Raw genomic sequence first — 12,392 nt, 5'->3', positions numbered from 1 at the left:
GAATATTTAGTTTATGCCACCTGCATGTGATCATCAATAGTGCCATATTACTTCTTAAGAAGTACCCTGACACTACAATCTTTATATCATTTGTTCTACAGAGCTATTAAATTACAATATAATCTGTGGTGTTTCCAGTATGACAAAATGCACAAATTGTAACTTACCATTTGACTCCACTGACAAAAATAAATCCCCAGCATCAAGTTTGGCTTCACAGACCTAAAATAAGTAAAATAAAAATATATGTTATAATTATATTGTTTTCGCCATTTATTCATGTTTGCTAATTTTCTGACATATAAACAATGTTAGTTTTGTTACAATACAGAGAATGCAGTTTAATTAAAAGGTAAATTATGCACAAAAAAAAAAAAAACTTCTGCAGTATACCATGCCAAAATCAGTGTCTCTGATGCCAATTATTTTATCACTACAGCTCTTTTAGTATGGAAACTCACACAAACTAGTCATACTGATCACAAGAGTTCAAAAATAAGTCAAAATAGTGAGCTGTTGTTAAGCATAAAGCATTTCAGGGTAACAAATAACTGCACAATAGAATTAAAGCAAAAAATAAACACACTGGAGGACTATCTGATAAAAACTAATATAATGCTGGTTTGAAGACCATATTTGTCTCAGTCCTCAGTGCACTCTTGCAGCTTAGCATGCAGCAGTTAATAACAACTTAAGTGATTACATAGGGGTAAACAGATGACAACAAGCATCGGAGTCCTGCCAAAAGTTCTTTTGAACCCAGTCAGTTATTGGAAATATTGCCAAAATGAACTTCCACCAAAATACAACAGCCTGTGAACTTGAAAGAAATTTACAAGTACAGAGACAATATGAAATAAGCTTTATTAATTAGCTGAGTTAGCTTGCTAATATCGCAACAGTGGTTGAGTGCACAACCTTAAAGCTAGCGGCACAATACTTGTGATTTGGTCAGTGCCACATTAAACCCATAAAAAGGCCATATGTCAGTTTATTAGGTCAAGTTTGGTCATGACATACAAGCTGGACCTTGTCGGCTAAAGTTACATTAGCTAAAGCAAACATTTCGGTAAAAGAGAAAACACACATCATGCCATAAATTCAAAACATGTTCCAACTTTTGTAGCTCTCTTTCCTTATAGTTATAACCAATGTTACTCACCTTGAAAGCATATTCCAAAGAAGACGATTAGAAAACGTCCAAGTAAAGTGAGCATGTCGTTAACCGCCAATTCCCCATGATGCACCTCGGTAGCAGTCACGTGAGGCAGTTTTGAATCCTGCTGTGTTCAACTTACCCACATTGTCAAGTTCACATAAGTTGCTGATTTAGCTGGACATGAGTTTTCAAGTTAGCTTTTTTTGGTGTAATTGGGACGTTTTTAACTTGTAATTCTATGTTATAACAACAACTTCAGTCATCTATCGTCAAACTGATATAGAATAATATGTTGAAATAACAAACAGCTAGAATTACATTTTACAGTGCAGCTTTATTTGTCCACTAAACCTGATTCTGCTCTACCCCCATCCTCACCCTCTGTTTAGCTGAACTAAATTCATGGTTCTCTTCCAATTTTCTCAAACTCAATAGTAACAAATCTGAGCTTCTCCTGGTAGGCACTAAATAAACACTATCCAGAACTAATAGCTTTTCTATTACAATCAATAACTCGCCGGTCTCTGTTTCCCCATGTGTGAAAAGTCTGGGTGTCATCCTTGATAGTACTCTATCTTTTAACTCACACATCAATAACATCACTCGGTCTACATATTTCCAACTCCGTAACATTAATCGTCTCCGTCCTTTTCTCTCCCCACATGCCACTGCCATTCTTGTTCATAGCCTGGTCACTTCCTGGATCGATTACTGCAACTCTCTTCTTTTTGGTCTTAGTCAAAAATCTATCCATAATTACAAGCCAAAGTAATCTATTACAGGCACTATTAGCATCACTGTTTGAATAACTAGATATGCCTGACAACATATTGCATTGATCTTAGAGTGCCACTGCACTAAAAACCATATATTAGTCTGGACCAAAGCCGAGTTAACAATAAAGCTGTATTTTACTCTAATTACTTCCTTCAATATTATACATGCAAAATTCCCACTCATACATTTCTGATTAAATAACAACAAAGCATGAGCTCATCTCTGTCTGACAGTCAGTTTCATTTAGTCGAGTAACGGCATTGCAGCACAAAACACAGCATTGCTTCAAGTATCCCAGGTGAAGGTAATTTAAAACCACACAAAAAGGAAAAAGTATTAATGATTTTTTACTGATATAGAAGAAGATAGAGAAGTGTTTCAGCTTCACGTTTTCCACAAAAAATGTTCACAACACAGAACGAATTACAAATAATAAGATGTCTGAGACCAGATGTTCACATGAAAGTAAAACCAGACGATATTCTCCTCCACACAGGTACAAAGTCTGTCTGCACCTTCTAAACAAAGCCTGTAAGGATACAGGTAACTTTACACTCTCTGTAAAGACTCAATCACATAAAACAGAACTTCACTTTACATCGAGGGCAGACGATGTTTGTTTTTAAATTAAACTTTATTGTTCTCCAACAGGAAGTCACAGACACCAGGGGCAGTCGGTGACCCCTCACACATCCTTAAAGCTGATATCCACCAGCTTCTCATGTATTCATCCAGCAATGAGCATGATTCCTCATTCCCTCAAACACAAGTATAAACCTTTTTTTTTCTCTCACCACAGAACATCTACAGCTGGGACATAAAAAATATCAAGTTCATTCATGCTGTATATAAAACAGGTTCATATGTGAAATGTATGCAATTATATTTGTGACTTAAGATGAACATTTGTTTTTCTCACCAACAGTTCTACTCAGTAACTGATTTTTTGCATGTTCTCCATCCTTTGTCTTCCAGTTTTACTGATTTGCTTTACGTCTGATTTGTAACTCTCAACAACCCGACATTAATACTTTTATTAAACTTACCAAACTATTTTTAATATGCACTCTAGTTACAGCCTTTTCCACCTCACTTTACATTCAGCTTGTGGTTAATCAACTATCTCAGCTATTAATCCACATTTTTTTGTCTTTATAGTTTTAACAGCTTGTCACTATTTTTAGTCATTATTATTTTTTGTCTGTGATGCCTCCAGAAATCTATGTTTAACTTTAGTCATTTTAACACATTTTTAACATTTCAGCCATAGTTTCAGTGAAATATTCCAACTTTTATCTCCCCTTTTAACCCTTACTTATTTATTATATTCATTTATTTGGACTGTTTCTATTTCTACTGCGTATTATTATTTTAAGCCTCTTCAGCTGCTTAAACTGTGATTTCTGTTCTCAGATCAGTTTAATATTTCCTTGTACTTCCTGTATAACAGAATTACTGTCTGTGGTACTTGTGAATACAAGGACCTGCTCTCCTGTTGCTGTCTCAGGTTGTCTGTATCAAGTATATAAAAAAACTGATGACGACCGAACTTACAAATAAGACTTAACACATAAATAAAGTGTGAATTTTATTTTCTTTTGTGTGTAAAATGTCTCATTTCACACCCAGAGTTAGGAGAAAAACACACATACATATAATGCTTTACAGTGAAACATAAAAAACTGTTTGTAATAATAGAAACTGATCTGACATCAAGCAGATTTTTTGCCAAATGTCGAGTTTCATTTTCTCAGCATGACTGTCCACAGATAAACCTGCTCACCTGTTTTAGAAAGAAAGCCTGTGATCAAAAAATCTGAAATACTGATAAAACTCAGAGTTGTAACCTAATAGATAGAAGCACAGAAGAAGTTTCTGACTGCACTGATTTTGTTTATATTTTTCTGCTTAATAATTTGCATGTCGTCACTTTATTATCGAGTAACAGTGTAATAAATAAAAGTAGAACCATTTACTTGTATGCTCTGTGTCTCTGTTACTTTCTTTTATCAAAATAATTCGCTGCTATGAATATTTGTATTGGCTACACTTGTTTCTGATCTTAGTAAAGACAGTGTAAAGTCATCGAGGATGAGGATGAGGCTCAACAGTACAATAATCAAATATATGGTGATAAATCTTCCAGTTTGATCTGTATTTTTATTGTTTCACCATTTGAGCACCATAAAGCAATTCTTACTTTAAATCTCACATTTTTAGGAGAAATAATTTAGAAATAATCTCACCCAAAAAACAGAAGAAATATTTCCACATTTCCACATATAGGTCACAACATTACTTAAAAAAAAACACACAAAACAAACAAACAAACAAACAAACAAACATGGAGAGGCAAGATTTTAGCTGCAAGTTAAGAAGTTTGTGCTTCTGTGACCAAACATGAACATGAATGAATAAAACTTTGTGGCCTTTTGAAAGTCAGTCTGTACGTGGTTTGGTTCACAAACCATGAAGTATAACTGAAAGTTCTCACACAGCTACAGGCTTATCTGCACCATCTCTGCACTTAAAAAACCCCTCAGTGATATCATGTTTTTCTCCATCAGCCTTTAGAACTGAAATAGTAAGAACAATTCAATTTATTATAGACACTGTGCTTTCATTTCTGCATTATTAACTGGCGAAAAAATCAGATGACACAACTTCCACAGAGTTGAAACTTGATGTCTCTTAAAAACACTTTAGCTCTGGTGTGAGTGTGTTGTCATTTTATTCTTGTTATCTAACCTCAGCATGTGTAAAGAGGAACTGGAAGTTAGATCCAGTTATGAGTGAAATGTTTAACACAACGAAGCAACATGTGGTTTGTTGCAATGCTCTGTGAATTTACTAAGTATGAATTCAAATTTTAAAGTTACTATGGCAACATGAGTAAAAATATAAAAATAAAATTTTTTAAGGAATAATTATTATAACACAATTAGATACACAACAAAACATCCTGGCATCTCACATAATTACAATCCACAGCAAAAATGAAAACAATGAATAAGTGTTGGTAATGGTAGAGTTCATTCACTCATATTGTAGGGACAGGGTAATATCTTCTGACATATCAGTGTACACTGATATGTTTGGCTGTACTTCTGTCAAACCATAGAGTGTATTATTCTGATTTACTTATTTATGTTTACTGAAGGGTGTAAGTTGGGTCATCACAAGTTCTTCATATGGAAGAATTTGTGATGACTCACAGGTTAGTCTCCTGTGTTTGGGTCTCAACCAAACCTAAAACCAGAATTTAACCACAAGGTAAAAACATTCATAGGTCTATGCTGAGCTCAAAAGAACCTTTTTCACCACAGTACTGTATGATGATCTTTCAGCTAACAGTCAAATAAAATCTACATGTTTTTATGCAGCATGAAATAAGAATTTCAACATAGTTTCTCATAATTTTCTTCATTTAAAAGACTGAATATTAAAATACAGCCTGCAAAGCAGAAAAGGTGTTTTGGTACGTCCTCTCCCAGTGACTCCCAGTCTGCTGCAAGTGGAATATTGCAGCGTGATAATGATACACAGGACGCTGCAAAAACTTGTCAGAGTTTAAATGATAAAAAAACTTGACCTGGTCAAATATGTTGACTTCAAGTAAAAGAACACATTTGTATATTATAGAGAAAGGAAACAACACAACGCAAGAAACAAACATCTATGTTTGCAATGCACAGGAAATTAAACATGTCGCACAAGTGCTGCGGTCAAAGCCACAGGCACTGTTTGAGTTTTGTGGAAAAGGGAAGGAAGCACAGAGACACCAATCAGAAGAAAAAACTGTAAAAAAAATACTCTTGTCTTATCTGTACGATACACAACTCTTTTCTGTCTTTCTTTTTCCTGCAGAGTAAAACTGTTTGAGATTATCTGTGGATCAGAGAGCAGCAGGCTGGATGTGACGATGGGGCACTCTTTGCTCTGCATGATGGGCTTTTTCTGTAAGTACACATCTGACATTGTTTGAATGGCAGTGATTAATGAAAATATTTCTGATCTGTGAGAATTACAGTGTGTCACTGCTTTAACCTGTTTACCTGAGAGCTGGAACAAAGCAGACTTGTGAGTTTTTTTTACTGAATGTTGGATGCTGGATCATTTATAGTTACACACTGTGTTACAATTATTTTAGTTATATTGTTTAGTTTGACAAGTAGGAGCACAGAAATTTGATGATTACGATTCATCTTTAAAAAAAGCCTTAATTTATATTGATTTTGATTTCGTCAGTTGTTTAATGTCTGATGAAGTTCTATTCATTATTTTAGTGCTCAGTACAGTCATCCATGGAATGGCTGAAGGTAAGAAATTGTTTTATATCACATATATCACTTGCGACTTTGCAGATGGTTTTCACCTGTCTTTCATTTCCAGTCATGCCCAAATCGTTCCTTTTTTCCTTGTCAGTGTACTTGTTTTGTTCTTTTGTTATCCCTTTTTAAAGACCGATCAGCTGGTAGAGCTCCTTATTATTTATGTAATTTTGTCTCCTGCATTGGGCTTACACCTCTTCACAGATTTGTACAGTGGCACATATTTACATGTCTATGGGCTCTACTGGAAAAAGGACAAAAAATACTTTTTTCCTGTCATTTGGTGTTTGAATGATAGTGACTTTTTGTGTGCGTATTTCAATCTGTGTATAATCAATAAGTAATTTTTATTTAGAGTGATGAAATTTGTTTCTTAAATTGGTAAAAATAAATTACATTTTATATTTTTTTATAATGGCAAAAAAGAAAAATTTAAATCTTGACTAAATGTGTAAATTAATCTGTAAGCATGCATAATGTCTGAACAGTCTTAAAATTTTGCTTAAAGCATTGAAAATACAGGCAAGTAATCAAATTACAACTCATCAGCTTTTCAGCTGTCTGTCTATTTAAACCTGACTTTTGCTGCACTTCTGCTGTGGCAGATTTGCAAATGTGTGTGGAGCTGTACTTAATTCATGCAAGTTCATGCAAGGTGGGCTCATCTGGTCATTCTCAGGTATTCACCTAGTTTTGAAGTCAAGGTTGCAGAAGAAGGGGAGAAATAAACCTGCAGCTGGAATATGTGTGTGACAGATGTGGTGGGTTTGCAGACTTTCTTTGTTCCACTGAGCTCAGAGGCTGTGATCACTATTTCTGATGGAGGCATCTACAAGACTTACTTAACAAACCATGCTTTGTTTTATTTTTGCTCTAAACCCAAGAGCATTAAACTCACAGCCACACTGAGAGTAGAAAGGATAATCATAGCAGCAGTTATACACTGTTCATCTTTAAACTGCAACTACTGTCTGTGGCAGTCCCGTATTATCTAATAAAATCCCCTGTCTTTGTTAGAAATTCTTTTAACTGACCTTTTCCTCTATTTGTCACTTTATTCTACTTTATTCTGTTGCTCCTATAGAGCACTTTAAAATATGGACTTTGAAAAGTGCTTTATAAATGTGTGATTACATTTACATCTTATGTCCTGTCATTGAAGCTGAGATCCAACATGAAAACGCATCAGTTATCCCCAAGTCACAAGGGGGCACAGAAACAACATTTAAATAAAGAATAGATGTTTTGATTATTCCACAGATTTACTAACAGAGGACTTAACCCAAAATGAGAAACACACAGAACTGTCTACTGTAAACTGAGATTACAAACCCAAAAGAAATTAACCAAAAAAACAATAGTTAACCTCCCAAGACTGACCACAAGAGGAGAAAACAGTTTGAAAATAAATGGCAGCTCACTGCTGCTTACGTCTTCAAGACGCAGATCAAACGTTAAAAGTTACAACATAACACTTATGCAACTGGTTGGGCAAATTTTCCTCTGTAAGTGGAAAGCCATTCGCTCTTTATACTGAGGTCCTCTGGCTCGAGCCAGTCACAGCCAGGCACTTACACAGTCCAGTTAACGTGTATTATTTTTATTATTATTATTGTTATATGCACTCTGTGTCTTGCTACCTCATCGTAGCAGAGGGTTGTGTATCCCAGGAACACCAGGTAATCCCTGTTGCTGAGGGTGGTGCACTGAGCTGTGGCTGAAAGGTGGTTGGTGCCTATCCTGGTGGTAACCTCCGAACCAGCTGGTGGACTGCAAAAGTGAAGGGAGCCATCAGGGTGAAGGAGGAGTCCTATCGGGCTTGGTTAGCCCAGTGGTTCCCAAACTTTTTTTGCCAGGCCCCCCTTTTTTACAAGAAAAATGTTCGCCCCCCCACCCTATCCCCCCCGCACAAACACATCCTCCAAACACACACACCCATATTTTGTTTACAAACTCCATTGCGGTTTATTTCACACCTCAAACATTTAGTAAACAATTAAGCAAATACAAGTAAACGGCAATAAATTACAGGTAGTAATAAAATATACTACTAACTCTTTTACGCTACGTCCACACCTACACGGGTATTTTTGAAAACGCAGCTGTTTCTATGGTTTGGGCTTTTCGTCAACACGTAAACGGCGTTGCGATTCACCGAAAACGGAGATTATTTAAAACTCCTTTTTTGCGTTTACGTGTGGACGAGGATAACGGAGTTCGTCACACAACGTCAAAGGTATGTGCCTCTTTTCACGTCATGCTGTGCGCCACGTTATTGTTTACATGAGATAAATTGCAGAATGGCAGATAGAGACAAAATACTGTTGCTGTTAATCTGACTATCTTCAGGTTTTACACGCTTACATATACACACGCAGTTACTGTCCCTCCATTTAGAAAGGCAGAGGTGTCACGGTGTAATTATTTTACGTGTAGTTGTTTTTTTTCCTGTGTAATAATATTCAACATTGCTATCAATACATTTTTCAAAAAATGTCTTTCTGTGCAAAATGGGTTTAAACACATAAACAGCTGTGGGATACTGTTTGTCCGTGATTTGAACCGGGGGAACAAATTACGGCAGGATCAGCCTGATATTATTTGTATCCCGCTGTAACTGTACTGCATAAAGAGCTAACATGTCCAAAATGTCAGGAGTAGTTAGTTATTACAAGAAGTGTTTGTGAACTAAAAATCAAGAATGTGGGATACTGTTTGTCCGTGATTTGGAGAGCCCAGCGCGTGCCCCCGACGCAGGGAAACTAATTTTGCAGGGGAGACCTACCTTGGCACTTGTGCAGGTGAAGCCAAAGGGAAGATATGCTTCACCATATTTTCCTGTCTTTGGCTATGGAAGTTGGTTTGGAAACATATTTGGCGATGCTTCATCTCCTGCTTTGCGTTTATGTGGGAGCCCCGTCAAAAACCTGTCCACAGTATCCAAGCGCTCTTTTTTTTTTCTTTTCATACCGCGCCCCCCCTGCAATGGCTCTGTGCCCCCCCTAGGGGGCGGGCCCCACACTTTGGGAACCTCTGGGTTAGCCTGTGGGACTTTGGAGGCAGCTGATCGGTAGTGGCAGGCAAAGAAAAACATGGCTTGGGCAGTGGCTGAAGGAAAATCCTGGGTGTGGGAGGAGTTCAAAGAAGACAAGGAAAGGGACATTTGGACTTTCTGGATTCTGGCAATTCCAGACACTATTCGGCCTCCCTGGGAAACTGTATACCAGGATGCTGGAAAGGAGCAACTGTCCACTAGTAGAACCTGTTGATGACATTCGACCATATCCCTCAGAGTGTTCTGTGGGAGGTGTTCTGGGAGTATGGGCTGTCTGGCCCGTTGCTACAAGCCATTTGATCCTTATACAACTGTTGCAAGAGCTTGGTTTGCATTGCCAGCAATAGGTCGGACTCAGATGTTGGAATCCTCCAGGGCTGCCCTTTGTCACTGATTTTGTTCATAATTATTAAAGACAGAATTATGATGCGAGTTAAAACTCCTCCACTTCAGGCAGTTTTAAGTATCTCGGGATCTTTTTCACAAGTGAAGGAAGAGGGGAGCGGGGCATCAGTAGACAGATTGATACCGCAGCTGCAGTGATGCGGACGCTGTACTGGTCCATTGTAGTGAAGAGAGTGCTGACCCTAAAAGCTCTAGATTTACTAGTCGATCTATGTCCCCATTCTTACCTATGGTCAAGAGCTTTGGGGAGTGACCAAAAGAACAAGATCAATACAAGCGGTGGAAATGAGCTTTCTCCAAAAAGTGGCAGGCCTCTCTTTTAGAGAGGTGAGGAGCATGGCCAATCGAGAGAGGCTCAGATTAGAGCCGCTACTCCTCCACACTGAAAGGAGCCAGTTTAGGTCAGTCAAACATCTGACAAGGATGCCTCCTGGGTGAGGTGTTCCAGGCATGTTACATCTGTTACATATAATACTACTACTACTAATAATAATAACAATAATAATAATAACAATATCATCATCCCTGCTTTCATGTTTCATGTTGTCAACACCCAATTTTCACCCTAACATTTTGTTGTAGCAGAAATTGAGACTCAACAAACCGGGAAATTTATCTAATATTTTGGAAATGGTTTTGATTCAGTGATTTTCTTTTATGTTTTCTTTCTCTAAACTGAAGATGCAGATACACGAAAGCCCAAACTGAGTAGTGACAAGAAAGCTATTCCAATGGGGGGCAGTGTGAACCTGACCTGTTCAATGAACCCTTCGTCATCTGGATGGAAATTCTTCTGGAAAAGATACAAATCTCATGAAACTGTGACTTCACTGAATGCGGTTTTCTACTCAAATGGACAAATCGGTGTTTCACAGGAGGGACTCTACAGTTGCAGGGGAGGAAGAGGAGAACCAATTCAATACACAGAGTGGAGCGAGTCAATCAAGATTGACAAAATTGGTGAGTTTAAATGTACCTTCCTATAACCCACTACGTCTGATGGTAATTGAACCTTTTGCCTTTCATGTGTTTTTATTGTATTTTCTTGAACATTAACAGTCTCAAACAGGCCTGTTGTGACATTCTTAGCATACTTGTCCATAGGAACATGGCTTGTAAATTCATGACTTGGTTCCTGGGCGGAGATTAAGCAAAAAGGGCTAATTATAAAGTGAAAAACAAAACAACATTAACAGTGGCGAGGGCTAAACTAAAACCTAAACTGGAAACACTATGACCATAACTGCTCACATTCATTTAGGAGCAATTCTCAACTGTTCAAAATACAACCAGATCTTATTAACCTGGGTTACTTTCTCATTACTGATCAATAAACTCACTCATACTTCAAATAAATTATTTGAACCATGCATGTATGTAATTAACTGTAAATACAAATAAACCATAGTGTTGATCAAACTGTTATCATTTCACTGTCATCCAGTTCTTTAAATTGTTCTGATTCAATCATTTTTACTTTTATGTTCTTGTTCTAAACTGAACTGCAGCTAAACCAAAGGCTGAACTGAGAGCTGATAGGACAGCTGTTCCAGTAGGGGGCAGTGTGACCCTGACCTGCTCTGTGAGCCCATCATCATCATCTGGATGGAAATACTACTGGTACAGAAACAGGAAACCTTATGAACCTGTTACAAATGGACAAATCAGTGTCTCAGAGGGAGGACTCTACAGCTGCAGAGGAGGAAGAGGAGAACCAGTTTACTACACAGAGGACAGTGAGTCAGTTTGGATTGACACAACTGGTGAGTTTAAATGTAACTTCCTACAAAGCACTACATCTGATGGTAATTGAACCTTTTGTCTTTCATGTGTTTTTATTGTACTTTCTTGAACATTAACAGTGTCAAACAGGCCTGTTGTGACTCTGTATCCAAACTGGTCTGAGATATACAGAGGAGAGACGATCACTGTCAGATGTGAGATCCATGGAGGAGACACTGAGTGGGATTATGAGTGGGAAACAAACAACATCATAAAACCTCCAAATCAAAGTGAATTCATGATTAGATCTGCTTCATCATCCAACAGTGGAAAGTATCGCTGTAGAGGAAGAATGAAAAGTTCACAATATAAAAAAACAGAGTGGAGTGATTCAGTCACACTGACTGTATCATGTAAGTTAAAGATCTTTCATCCATATTATTTTTGTTAACAAAATAAGCAAGAATATTTATTTTTCTTGAAGCTTTGTATCTGTCTTTTGTAAGAATGGGAATATGTAAGAATTTCACAAATCCAATTCCATTATCGATAAGACTTATGAATTTGATTCCAATTTGATTTTCCTATCGATTCTCATTGGGATATTAAAGACATTACAATTAAAGTGCAAATTAATTGCATGCATTTCCCTTCTTTGTTGTGGTCAGTATTGGGGTAATTACTAGTGATGGGTATTGTTTAGGTTTTATCTGATACCGATGTCAAACCGGTACTTTTGAAACGGTGCCGGTGCTTAAACGGTGCTCAAACCGGTGCTTAAAGAATGGAAAACACAAACTTTGTCCAAAAACCTCTCATGTTTACCTGTTTTTTTGTAAAAAGATAACAATGTTAGCCTTTTCTGCAGCTATAGGGCATATATGGTATCACTCTTGGCTGGAAGCAGTGCTTAAACAATGGAAAAAACACAAACTTTGTCCAA

This window comes from Oreochromis aureus, linkage group 3 (assembly GCF_013358895.1).
Source record: "Oreochromis aureus strain Israel breed Guangdong linkage group 3, ZZ_aureus, whole genome shotgun sequence".
Lineage (NCBI taxonomy): Eukaryota > Metazoa > Chordata > Actinopteri > Cichliformes > Cichlidae > Oreochromis > Oreochromis aureus.
Note: the sequence above shows the minus strand (reverse complement) of the source record.